Consider the following 14239-nt stretch of genomic DNA (forward strand, 5'->3'; position numbering starts at 1 on the left):
CGATCACGGTGGGGTTTAGTTACCCGCTACCTCTAATTGCTACGGCGGTGGAATCATTTCACGGAGCAAAGTTCTTCACAAAACTGGATCTCAGGAGCGTGTATAACCTGGTGCGTATCAAGGATGGAGACGAGTGGAAAACCGCATTTAGTACCACATCGGGCCATTATGAGTACCTCGTTATGCCGTATGGGTTGAAGAATGCTCCAGCCGTCTTTCAATCCTTTGTAGACGAGATTCTCAGGGACCTGCACGGGCAGGGCGTGATTGTCTATATCGATGATATTCTGATATATTCCGCCACCCGCTCCGCGCATGTGTCCCTGGTACGCAAGGTGCTTGGTAGACTGCTGGAGTATGACCTATACGTTAAGGCTGAGAAATGTGTGTTTTCCAAACAAGCCGTTTCTTTCCTGGGTTATCGCATTTCCACCACGGGGGTGGTGATGGAGTGTGACCGCGTTAAGGCCGTGCGTAATTGGCCGACTCCAACCACGGTGAAGGAAGTGCAGCGGTTCTTAGGCTTTGCCAATTACTACCGGAGGTTTATCCGGCGTTTTGGCCAGGTAGCGGCTCCCATTACCTCACTGCTGAAGGGGGGGGCGGTGCGTTTGCGGTGGTCGACGGAGGCGGACGGAGCCTTCAAGAAGTTGAAGACGCTGTTCACCGACGCACCCGTGTTGGCGCACCCGGACCCGTCTCAAGCATTCATAGTGGAGGTGGACGCATCCGAGGCTGGGGTGGGTGCCGTGCTATCACAGCGCTCGAGTACGCCACTGAAACTCTGCCCCTGCGCTTTCTTTTCAAAGAAGCTCAGTTCGGCGGAGCGTAACTATGATGTGGGGGACAGGGAGTTGCTAGTGGTGGTAAAAGCCTTGAGGGTGTGGCGACACTGGCTTGAGGGGGCTAAGCACCCCTCTCTCATCTGGACCGACCACCGAAATCTGGAGTACATCCGGGCAGCTAGGAGACTGAATCCGCGTCAGGCAAGGTGGGCCATGTTCTTCGCCCGGTTTAGGTTTACGATCTCCTATAGACCAGGCTCCCTGAACACGAGGGCCGACGCGCTGTCCCGTCTTTATGACACAGAGGACCGGCCCATCGATCCAGCTCCCATCATTCCAGCGTCTAGGCTGGTGGCACCGGTGGTATGGGAGGTGGACGCGGACATCGAGCGGGCATTAGTATTGGAACCTGCGCCTGCACAGTGTCCCGTGGGTTGCATGTACGTGCTGCTCGGTGTTCATGATCTATTGATTCGGTGGGCGCACACGCTACCCACTTTGGGTCATCCTGGTGTTGCGAGGACAGTGCGGAGTCTCAGGGGGAAGTACTGGTGGCCCACCTTGGCTAAGGACGTGAGGTTCTATGTCTCTTCTTGTTTGGTGTGCGCCCAGAGTAAGGCTCCTAGGCATCTCCCGAGAGGGAAGTTACAGCCCCTCCCCGTTCCGCAACGGCCATGGTCGCACCTGTCTGTAGACTTCTTGACAGATCTCCCCCCGTCTCAGGGGAACACTACGATTCTGGTGGTTGTGGATCGGTTTTCAAAGTCCTGCCGTCTCCTCCCGTTGCCCGGTCTCCCTACGGCCCTGCAGACTGCGGAGGCCCTATTTACCCACGTCTTCCGGCACTACGGGGTGCCGGAGGACATTGTCTCTGATCGAGGTTCCCAGTTCACATCCAGGGTCTGGAAAGCGTTTATGGAGCGGCTGGGGGTCTCGGTCAGTTTGACCTCCGGTTATCACCCCGAGAGTAATGGGCAGGCGGAGAGGGTAAACCAGGAGGTGGGCAGGTTTCTGAGGTCGTATTGCCAGGACCGGCCAGGGGAGTGGGCGAGGTACATTCCTTGGGCGGAGTTAGCCCAGAACTCACTTCGTCACTCCTCTACTAACATGTCACCCTTTCAGTGTGTTTTGGGTTACCAGCCGGTCCTGGCACCATGGCACCAGAGCCAGACCGAGGCTCCTGCGGTGGAGGACTGGGTACAGCGCTCCAAGGAGACCTGGAGAGCCGTCCAGGAATCCCTGAAGCAAGCCAGTGGACGGCAGAAGAGGAGCGCTGACCGCCACCGCAGTGAGGCCCCCGTATTCGTACCGGGTCTGGCTCTCGACCCGGAACCTGCCCCTCCGCGTGCCCTGCCGGAAGCTGGGGCCGCAGTGTGTGGGGCCCTTTAAAGTCCTGAGGAGGATAAACGAGGTGTGTTATCGGTTACAACTCCCTTCCTATTACCGTATTAACCCCTCGTTTCATGTGTCTCTCCTCAGGCCGGTGGTAGCTGGTCCCCTGCAGGAAGGTGAAGTGCTGGAGGTCCCTCCGCCCCCTCTGGACATCGGGGGGTCCCCGGCGTACAGCATACGGGCCATTCTGGACTCAAGACGCCGGGTGAGGGGCCTGCAGTACCTCGTAGACTGGGAGGGGTATGGTCCGGAGGAGAGGTGCTGGGTGCCGGCGGAGGACGTCTTGGACCCATCCATGTTGAGGGATTTCCATCGCCTCCGTCCGGATCGCCCTGAGCCTCGCCCTCTGGGTCGTCCTCGAGGCCGGTGTCGGCGCGCTGCAGGAGCCACGTGTCAGGAGGGGGGTACTGTCACGATTCCCACCGACGGTGGCGCCCTCTCCTGGACGGCTCTCTGCGTTTGATTCCTCACTACGATGCCCGAGCCTTACAAATACGCAGATTTAAAGAGGAGTCCGTAATTTGCTTTCTAATGATCATGATCTTTTCGTCAAAGAAGTTCATGAATTTATCACGGCAGAAGTGAAAGCCATCCTCTCTTGGGGAATGCTGCTTTTTAGTTAGATTTGCGACAGTATAAAAAATACATTTTGGATTGTTCTTATTTTCCTCAATTAAGTTAGAAAAATAGGATGATCGAGCAGCAGTGAGGGCTCTTCGATACTGCACCGTACTGTCTTTCCAAGCCAATCGGAAGACTTCCAGTTTGGTGTAGCGCTATTTCCGTTCCAATTTTCTGGAAGCTTGCTTCAGGGCTCAGGTATTTTCTGTATACCAGGGAGCTAGTTTCTTATGACAAATGTTTTTTGTTTTTAGGGGTGCGACTGCATCTAGGGTATTGCGCAAGGTTAAATTGAGTTCCTATGTTAGGTGGTTAACTGATTTTTGTACTCTGACGTCCTTGGTTTGGTGGAGGGAGTCTGGAAAGGCATCTAGGAATCTTTGGGTTGTCCGAGAATTTATAGCACAGCTTTTGATGATCCTTGGTTGAGGTCTGAGCAGATTATTTGTTGCGATTGCAAACGTAATAAAATGGTGGTCCGATAGTCCAGGATTATGAGGAAAAACATTAAGATCCACAACATTTATTCCATGGGACAATAGTAGGTCCAGAGTATGACTGTGGCAGTGAGTAGGTCCAAAACCCACTGAGTCGATGATGGCTCCGAAAGCCTTTTGGAGTGGGTCTGTGGACTTTTCCATGTGAATATTAAAGTCACCAAAAATGTGAATATTATCTGCCATGACTACAAGGTCCGATAGGAATTCAGGGAACTCCGTGAGGAACGCTGTATACGGCCCAGAAGGCCTGTAAACAGTAGCTATAAAAAGTGATTGAGTAGGCTGCATAGATTTCATGACTACATTTACATTTTAAGTCATTTAGCAGACGCTCTTATCCAGAGCGACTTACAAATTGGTGCATTCACCTTATAATATCCAGTGGAACAACCACTTTACAATAGTGCATCTAAATCTTTAAGGGGGGGTTAGAAGGATTACTTTATCCTATCCTAGGTATTCCTTAAAGAGGTGGGGTTTCAGGTGTCTCCGGAAGGTGGTGATTTACTCCGCTGTCCTGTCCTAGAAACTCAAAAGATGAAAACGCAGTCATTTCTTTTTGTAAATTGAAATTTGCTATCGTAAATGTTAGCAACACCTCCGACTATGCGGGATGTGCGGGGGATATGGTCACTAGTGTAACCAGGAGGAGAGGCCTCATTTAACACAGTAAATTCATCAGGCTTAAGCCATGTTTCAGTCAGGCCAATCACATCAAGATTATGATCAGTTCATTGACTATAACTGCCATGGAAGTGAGGGATCTAACATTAACTAGTCCTATTTTGAGATGTGAGATATCACAATCTTTTTCAATAATGACAGGAATGGAGGTCTTTATTCCAGTGAGATTGCTAAAGCGAACACTGCCATGTTTAGTTTTGCCCAACCTAGATCGCGGCACAGACACGGTCTCAATGGGGATAGCTGAGCTGACTACACTGACTGTGCTAGTGGCAGACCATCCAGTGAGGCACCCAGGATCCCAGACCCAAAGCCCAAAGCCCTGACTCCTGCACACCATCCCTGTAGCCATTTTGAATGCCTTGATGCCCTGCTCTTCATTATCTGTGCCCCACTCAGACAACACCCCATCCAACGGCTGAACACCTTGAAATGCATTCGTTGTAAGAAATGTTCTATATAAATAAAGTTTGATATGATTGATGACATTACAGCTGTAGAATATTTAATCAACTGTAATTTTCACATGAGGACAAGTGCAGTTTTTCCATAAACTTTTAATTGATAACTTGGGATTAATCACTTGACATATCAACAGCAAAACCAAAAAAAGTACTTCCTAAAAGTGTGTATAACCAGACACATGGAAGCAGAAATTGGTCCCTTATTTCCTTGTAATGTTGGCTGACCTTCACTCAGACCAGCTATACTGAAATAATGATACGGAGATAGTCATTCATATCATTTAAATCTGTCAGTGGTTTTAACCAATAAAACATGGTCCCCCTCTTTTTACCACCCGCCCATCAAAACAGAAAAAAAAGTTTAATGAATCGAATTAAACACAAACGCAGTTGTCTGTGACATACCGCCATTTTTATGGCTGTTGATGGACTGCACTGAGGGGAGACGTAAGAAAAACGGGCTGCAGTTAAATCGCAGACTTAACGAACGGATTCTCTAAATCAAGACTGTGTGAATGCATGTACCACTCCGAATAAATAAATACTGTGCCTTTGAAGATTTGTCTCTGGTTATGAAACTACAATACAGGCTGGATATTTACACAGTCAATTTTGAATGTCAATCGATTTTTTTTAAATCATTCTCATCAATGACAACATTCTAAAACTGAGTTATCACTCATCGAAGTCTGGTATCCGGGGTAATGTGGTTAATGATTATATAATTGATTAAGTGGCTCTTTCCTTGTAGAATGTTGACCGCTGTATTGAAAACATTGTTTTGCTAAGATACTTAAACTTATCTTAATAGCTACACTCACAGACACAGGATAAACTTTATCCGTCATGGTGGCACTGACCAAACCGGTAAGTTTCCCCTCACTATAGCTGCACTTCTTATAGTGGTCTTCTCCCCTTTTAATGCTTTTATACTCATCCTTAAAACATGTCATAAGGTCTGAAATAGACACCAAAAGCAACATATTGTACAAAAAATTATCTAAGCTAAGTAATTAAAAAAAATGGGGGGGGGGATCTACTGATCTGCTAACTTGCGTAGGCAGTGGCTAGCTAAGACAGAGAAAGGGGAGAAAATTAATGGATTGGGCACAAAGGTCTCTGATCGCGCTGGTGAAAGGTAGATGACCGTGTCAGCAAGAGATGACTTGCAGAAGCTTCATGCAGGAATTTGTAGTCTTGAGGTCTTCTCTGTTGCTAATTAGAGTTTCGAATGTTTGATAGTCATTTGAGGAGGTGACAATGTTGAAAAAACGTGCCTAGTCCGAGAGAGAATTACATGGCTATCAAAACGTCACGCCAGGGTAAGCCTACACTAAAACCATATGAAGTAGTTCTAAAATCCCCTACAAAAAAATGAATGGAGAAAAAACTATTGGAACCATTACCGGGTTTTACCGCTAGATTGTATGGGTATTATGATCCGTCCACTGTGCGGTCTATTGGCCATTCACGCCACTTGTTCTTAGAAGCCACACAGCACAGGGAGAACTTTCAAGAAGTTAAGGACAAGCAAGAGTGGGGACTGTAAGTACACATTTTTATCAGAATATTATTTGAAACATTATCTGTTCAGGTTGCAAACGCTTGTTTTCTCTAGACTTTTCTCTAGATTGCAGTTGCTAGCTAGCAAGCTAACTAACTAGCTAATTTTGCAACAGAAAGAAGTGGATAGCTAAATATCTTTGGCTAGAAACAAGGCAGGAAAGCATAGCTAACTGATTTGCTAACTATCTAATTTGCTGTATGGGTAAACTAGCTATCTAACTAGCAAACAAAAAGATTATTTCTCTCAAATTGTGTGCACAAATTTGCTTATATCCCTGTTAGTGAGCGTTTCTCCTTTGCTAAGATAATCCATCCACCTGACAGGTGTGACATATCATGAAGCTGATTAAACAGCATGATCATTACACAGGTGCACCTTGTGCTGAGGACAATAAAAGGCCACTAAAATGTGCAGTTTTGCCACACACTGATGTCTCTAGAATTTTGGCCCATCCCTCCTGACAGAGCTGGTGTAACTGAATCAGGTTTGTTGGCCTCCTTGCTCGCACACACTTTTTCAGTTCTGCCCACAATTTTTCTATGAGATTGAGGTCAGGGCTTTGTGATGGCTACTCCAATACCTTGACTTTGTTGTCCTTAAGCCATTTTGCCACAACTTTGGAAGTATGTTTGGGGTCATTGTCCATTTGTAAGACCAATTTGCGACCAAGCTTTAACTTCCTGACTGATGTCTTGAGATGTTGCTTCAATATGTCCACATAATTTTCCGTCCTCATGATGCCATAGATTTTGTGAAGTGTACCAGTCCCTCCTGCCGCAAAGCACCCCCACAACATGATGCTGCCACCCCGTGCTTTACAGTTGGGATGGTGTTCTTTGGCTTGCAAGCCTCCCACTTTTTCCTCCAAACATAACGATGGTCATTATGGCCAAACAGTTCTATTTTTGTTTCATCAGACCAGAGGACATTTCTCCATGTGTAGTCTGGATTTTTTATGGCTGTTTTGGAGCAGTGGCTTCTTCCTTGCTGAGTGGCCATTCAGATTATGTCGATATAGGACTCGTTTTACTGTGGATATAGATACTTTGTACCTGTTTCCTCCAGCATCTTCGCAAGGTCCTTTGCTGTTGTTCTGGGATTGATTTGCACTTTTCACACCAAAGTACATTCATCTCCAGGAGACAGAACGCATCTCCTTCCTGAGCGGTATGACGGCTACGTGGTCCTGTAGGGGGTGGGTCCCAAAGACCCTCCCCATTATTGATTAAGGGGACCTTAAGATTCATATGTTTTGCTGCAGGCCTTATAATAAGAAACTGCTGCTATGTGTCTAAAAACTCTGCCACTATACGTTGCACAAGCTATCTATATTAGTCTTTGTGGTTAAGCCCTGGCTGTTGCGAGTGTGTGCTTGCAGGCTAGGTCTGAGTCAGACCGAAACTAGATAAAGAGAAGTAACCACTGTCTGGTTTTTATATTTTGATCTTGTTAGACAGTGGACAATTCTAATAAATTCAGAGAAGCTTCTGTACTAGGTTGCCTTATAAGGTAGCCTCAGTTTATTGATACACACATGCATTGACGTAGGTGATCAGACCACTAGGGAGTGATCACATGTATAAAATCAGCTGTGCCCTGAGGTGGGGTGCAGAACTTACTCTGAAACATGCGTGCTGTGTTTTTGTTGTCAACTTCTGTCTGCAATTGCATTAAATAAAGGTTTGATTGATTTACTTAAAGAAGATATTGCCTGACTGCTGATTTCACCAATAAGCCAAAGATTGACAAGGGAGAAGGAACATACCACGACAGTCCCATGGTGTTTATACTTGCATACTATTGTTTGTACAAATGAACGTGGTACCTTCAGGCATTTCGAAATTGCTCCCAAGGATCAACCAGACTTGTGGATGTCTACAATTGTTTTTCTGAAGTCTTGGCAGATTTCTTTTGATTTTCCCATGATGTCAAGCAAAGAGGCACTGAGTTTGAAGGTAGGCCTTGAAATACATCCACAGATACACCTCCAATTGACTCAAATGATGGCAATTAGCCTATCAGAAGCATCTAAAGCCATGACATAATTTTATGGAATTTTCCAAGCTGTTTAAAGGCACAGTCAACTTAGTGTATGTAAACTTCTGACCCACTGGAATTGTGATACAGTCATTATAAGTGAAATAATCTGTCTGTTAACAATTGTTGGAAAAATGACTTGTGTCATGCACAAAGTAGATGTCCTAACCGACTTGCCAAAACTATAGTTTGTTAACAATAAATGTGTGGAGTGGTTGAAAAATGAGTTTTAATGAGTCCAACCTAAGTCTATGTAAACTTCCGACTTCAACTGTAGATTGCTGGATGATACGGTACAATTAATTGCATACAAGGTTCATAGTCTGTGTCTTGAGATAACACCCAAGGATGAAAATGAAAGAGACGGAATGGAGATCAGCATCACATGGGCATAGAATGGAGTGGATGGACAGTTCTTTCCCCAGTCTTAGGTTGGTGTGAATTATTAAACATGTACTTTTTCTCTTTCCTTTTGAAGTCAATATGTTTTTAGGTTTTGTGGAACATAAGAGTGATCATTGTTCCAGAGGAGGGATTGATGTATATTGACTAATTGATTTGAGAATGTTTTAGTATGTTTATAACTGTAGAAGTGCATTAGGAGTAGTGACTATTGTGTATTGGGTTAGATGGAATGATACCACTCTATATATATTGTTACAGGAGGACCGCTAACTGTGCACAATGTAGGAACTATTATGAAGTTAAATTGAACATTTCACATACCCAGATCATGGTGAAAGTAGCAGAGATGGTGTTGGTATTTCAGACTCTATTGTCAACTTTCAAGAAACCTGTGACTCAAAGTTTTATTAGGTTGGATATTATTCCAACATCATTAATCTCTTTCCCAATTTCTAACAGCCGACGAACACTTGACAGATTACATGCAATAGTTATTCTGAGGCTATAGTCATGGGCCATGTTCGTAGTAGCAGGGGTTACTTTAGTAGCATTGTTGGGATATCATTTTATGAGGCCTCATGCCACATGGCTTGGTAGCTGGTAAATGGGAGAACGATGGGAGTCCCGGGGGCTGTTATTCACGTCACAAATTAGAGATCTGTCCATAATGGGAGAGTCTATGTTGTCAGGAAATGACTCATGTGTTGCAGTGTGTATATTCCCAGGTGGAAGCGGCACATGAGGAGCAGGGGATAACCGATGGCACGGGCGGAATTCTGGAGATTGAGTATACATCAAGATACCAGGCGGGGGTGTTGGGACAGCGTTGGTCTGGTCCACACACAGTACTCCTTACAGCACCTGCAGCGGTAAAGATCGTCACGCCGCTCCTCGGTGGGTGCATAGTTCTCACGTGAAGTGGGGTCCAGCTGCATAATGGGTGTGCTTGAAGACGTCATGACAGAGGAAGCGGAGCTAATGAGAGAAAGAAAGACTAGATTCACTGTAGATAGACAGATGGGTTGGGTCTGGGAGCTACTTTAAACACCATAGTTGGGTTGGGTTAGCTGCTTTATTGGTTAATGCATCATATGAAAGGATCGATTTTGGGGTAATTGTACTCTAAACAACATTTTGGAGGCATTGATGTGAAAGTCAAGCCATGGTTGAAGCCGTTTTAGGTTTGGTATATAAAGACCCGGTATTCTCTGTATGATTCAAGCGCTCGGTCCGACAGTCAAGGCTGTTGGGCTGACGGTTTCATCATTGCATAAAGATGATTGTTTGAAGAAATGACCAAGTCTCTCTCAGTACTGAATTTCCATGGCAACAGCCAATATATCTCTGTTGCTAGTCAGGAACTTAATTGGTTCCTCTCGCTGGTGTAGTCATTGTGTGTGTTATAGGACTGTTCCATCTCACTTCATCTTACCTGACCTCAGGCCGAATTCCTCGCTCCTCCCAACTCCAAGGCTGTCCTACCTTATCAGTGACTGAAACCAGACTGTTGCCCTTTGCCTCCCGCCTTAGAATCCATGAGATTTAACAATAACATATTTGACAGAATGTAAACTTCCTGCCTCCCCCTCTTGTCTCACTCAGTAACTTTCCATACACTTAGTTCTTATCCACCCTCCATTTACCAGCATATACAGTACCAGTCAAAAGTTTGGACACCTACTCATTCCAGGGTTTTTCTTTATTTTTACTATTTTCTACATTGTAGAATAATAGTGAAGACTTCAAAACTATGAAATAACACATATGGAATCCTGAAGTAACCAAAAAAGTGTTAAATATACTGCTCAAAAAAATAAAGGGAACACTTAAACAACACATCCTAGATCTGAATGAAAGAAATAATCTTATTAAATACTTTTTTCTTTACATAGTTGAATGTGCTGACAACAAAATCACACAAAAATAATCAATGGAAATCCAATTTATCAACCCATGGAGGTCTGGATTTGGAGTCGCACTCAAAATTAAAGTGGAAAACCACACTACAGGCTGATCCAACTTTGATATAATGTCCTTAAAACAAGTCAAAATGAGGCTCAGTAGTGTGTGTGGCCTCCACGTGCCTGTATGACCTCCCTACAACGCCTGGGCATGCTCCTGATGAGGTGGCGGATGGTCTCCTGGAGGGATCTCCTCCCAGACCAGGACTAAAGCATCCGCCAACTCCTGGACAGTCTGTGGTGCAACGTGGCGTTGGTGGATGGAGTGAGACATGATGTCCCAGATGTGCTCAATTGGATTCAGGTCTGGGGAACGGGCGGGCCAGTCCATAGCATCAATGCCTTCCTCTTGCAGGAACTGCTGACACACTCCAGCCACATGAGGTCTAGCATTGTCTTGCATTAGGAGGAACCCAGGGCCAACTGCACCAGCATATGGTCTCACAAGGGGTCTGAGGATCTCATCTCGCTACCTAATGGCAGTCAAGCTACCTCTGGCGAGCACATGGAGTGCTGTGCGGCCCCCCAAAGAAATGCCACCCCACACCATGACTGACCCACCGCCAAACCGGTCATGCTGGAGGATGTTGCAGGCAGCAGAACGTTCTCCACGGCATCTCCAGACTCTGTCACGTCTGTCACGTGCTCAGTGTGAACCTGCTTTCATCTGTGAAGAGCACAGGGCGCCAGTGGCGAATTTGCCAATCTTGGTGTTCTCTGGCAAATGCCAAACGCCCTGCACGGTGTTGGGCTGTAAGCACAACCCCCACATGTGGACGTCGGGCCCTCATACCACCCTCATGGAGTCTGTTTCTGACCGTTTGAGCAGACACATGCACATTTGTGGCTTGCTGGAGGTCATTTTGCAGGGCTCTGGCAGTGCTTCTCCTGCTCCTCCTTGCACAAAGGCGGAGGTAGCGGTCCTGCTGCTGGGTTGTTGCCCTCCTACGGCCTCCTCCACGTCTCCTGATGTACTGGCCTGTCTCCTGGTAGCGCCTCCATGCTCTGGACACTACGCTGACAGACACAGCAAACCTTCTTGCCACAGCTTGCATTGATGTGCTATCCTGGATGAGCTGCACTGCCTGAGCCACTTGTGTGGGTTGTAGACTCCGTCTCATGCTACCACTAGAGTGAAAGCACCGCCAGCATTCAAAAGTGACCAAAGCATCAGCCAGGAAGCATAGGAACTGAGAAGTGGTCTGTGGTCCCCACCTGCAGAACCACTCCTTTATTGGGGGTGTCTTGCTAATTGCCTATAATTTCCACCTATTGTCTATTCCATTTGCACAACAGCATGTGAAATTTATTGTCAATCAGTGTTGATTCCTAAGTGGACAGTTTGATTTCACAGAAGTGTGATTGACTTGGAGTTACATTGTGTTGTTTAAGTGTTCCCTTTATTTTTTTGAGCAGTGTATATCAAAATATATTTTATATTGTTCAAAGTTGCCACCCTTTGCCTTGATGACAGCTTTGCACACTTGGCATTCTCTCAACTAGCTTCATGAAGTATTCACCTGGAATGCATTTCAATTAACAAGTGTGCCTTGTTAAAAGTTCATTTGTGGAATTTCTTTCCTTCTTAATGCATTTTACTCAATCAGTTGTGTTGTGACAAGGTAGGCGTGCTAAAAGACCAAGTCCATCTTATGACAAGAACAGCTCAAATTAAAAAGGGAAACAATAGTCTATCATTACTTTAAGTTATGGAGGTCAGTCAATGCGGACATTTCAAGAACTTTGAAATTTTCTTCAAGTGCAGTCGCAAAAAAATGTTTTGGTGTTATTACCATTTGGATATCAGAGTGACGGTAAATCACCACCTAACTGAGGACCTAAATGTAACCTCTTCGCTATAGGGGGCAGTATTTTCACGGCTGGATGAAAATCGTACCCAATTTAATCTGGTTACTACTCCTAGAATATGCATATAATTAGTAGATTTGGATAGAAAACACTCTAAAGTTTCTAAAACTGTTTGAATGGTGTCTGTGAGTATAACAGAACTCATATGGCAGGCCAAAACCTGAGAAGATTCCATACAGGAAGTGCCCTGTCTGACAATTTGTTGTCCTTCTGTTGCATCTCTATCATAAATACAGCATCTGTGCTGTAACGTGACATTTTCTAAGGCTTCCATTGGCTCTCTAAAGCCGCCAGAAAGTGGAATGGGGTGTCTGCTGTCTCTGGGCGAAGAACAGCAGGAGAGTTTGTAAATGGTCAGCCTGGGGACAGTGAGACTGGAGATGCGCGGTCACGAGACTACTCCATTTTTTTCTTTCAGCCTTTGAATGAATACAACTTTGCCCGGTTGGAATATTATCGCTATTTTACGAGAAAAATAGCATAAAAATTGATTTTAAACAGCGTTTGACATGCTTCTAAGTACGGTAATGGAATATTTAGATTTTTTTTTTGTCACGAAATGCGCGCGCGTCACCCTTCGGATAGTGACCTGAACGCACGAACAAAACGGAGCTATTTGAATATAACTATGGATTATTTGGAACCAAAACAACATTTGTGTAACGGCCGTCGTCAAAATGAGACCAAGGTGCAGCGGAGGATGTGTTCATCTTGAAAGATTTTAATGGACCGAATGAACACTTACAAAATAAACCAAAAACGACCAGCAACAGTTCTGTCAGGTTACCAAAACTGAACAGAAAACATTCACCCACAAAACCCAAAGGAAAAACAGGCTGCCTAAGTATGACTCCCAATCAGCAACAACGATGTACAGCTGTTCCTGATTGGGAGCCATACCCGGCCAAAACAAAGCAATCCCAAACATAGAAAAACAGACATAGAATGCCCACCAAATCACACCCTGACCAAACCTAAATAGAGACATAAAAAGGATCTCTCAGGTCAGGGCGTGACAATTTGTTGTTGAAGTAGAAGTCCTGGGAGTGCATTCTGACGAAGAACAGCAAAGGTAATCCAATTTTTCTAATAGTAATTCTGAGTTTAGTGAGCCCCAAACTTGGTGGGTGTCAAAATAGCTAGCCGTGATGGCCGAGCTATGTACTCAGAATATTGCAAAATGTGCTTTCGCCGAAAAGCTATTTTCAAATCTGACACCGCGATTGCATAAAGGAGTTCTGTATCTATAATTCTTAAAATAATTGTTATGTAATTTGTGAACATTTATCATGAGTAATTTAGTAAACTCACCGGAAGTTTTCGGTGGTTATGCTAGTTCTGAACATCACATGCTAATGTAAAAAGCTGGTTTTTGATATAAATATGAACTTGATTGAACAAAACATGCATGTATTGTATAACATAATGTCCTAGGAGTGTCATCTGGTGAAGATCATCAAAGGTTAGTACTGCATTTAGCTGTGGTTTGGGTTTATGTGATATATATGCTTGCTTGGAAAATGGCTGTGTGATTATTTGTGTCTATGTACTCCCCTAACATAATCTAATGTTTTGCTTTCGCTGTAAAGCCTTTTTGAAATCGGACAATGTGGTTAGATTAACGAGAGTCTTATCTTTAAAATGGTGTAGAATAGTTGATTGTTTGAGAAAATTGAATTGTGGTAATTTAGTTGGTTTTTTATTTTGAGCCGTGCGATGCCATTGGCAGTTGGCTAGGGGTTCCGCAGGCGGAACGGGGTTCCGCTAGCGGAACGTCTGTCCTCAACAGGTTAACTTCTATGGGCTAGGTGGGACACAGCCAGTGAAATATCAGGGCGGCAAATTCAAAAACAACAAAATGTCATAATTCAACTTTCTCAAACATACAACTATTTTACACCATTTTAAAGATACACATTGTCCGATTTCAAAAAGGCTTTACAGCGAAAGCAAA

At 44.9% G+C, this 14239-nt stretch overlaps 1 long non-coding RNA gene across 1 annotated transcript; it reads left to right on the plus strand.

Moving 5' to 3' along the window:
- Positions 1–7639: 7639 nt before the first annotated feature.
- On the plus strand, positions 7640–10281 carry LOC123724450 (uncharacterized). Its single transcript, XR_006757000.1, has 3 exons — positions 7640–7968; positions 8328–8481; positions 9181–10281. It is a non-coding gene; the product is annotated as an uncharacterized lncRNA (long non-coding RNA).
- Positions 10282–14239: the final 3958 nt, after the last annotated feature.

Source organism: Salmo salar, chromosome ssa10 (genome assembly GCF_905237065.1).
Source record: "Salmo salar chromosome ssa10, Ssal_v3.1, whole genome shotgun sequence".
Classification (NCBI taxonomy): domain Eukaryota; kingdom Metazoa; phylum Chordata; class Actinopteri; order Salmoniformes; family Salmonidae; genus Salmo; species Salmo salar.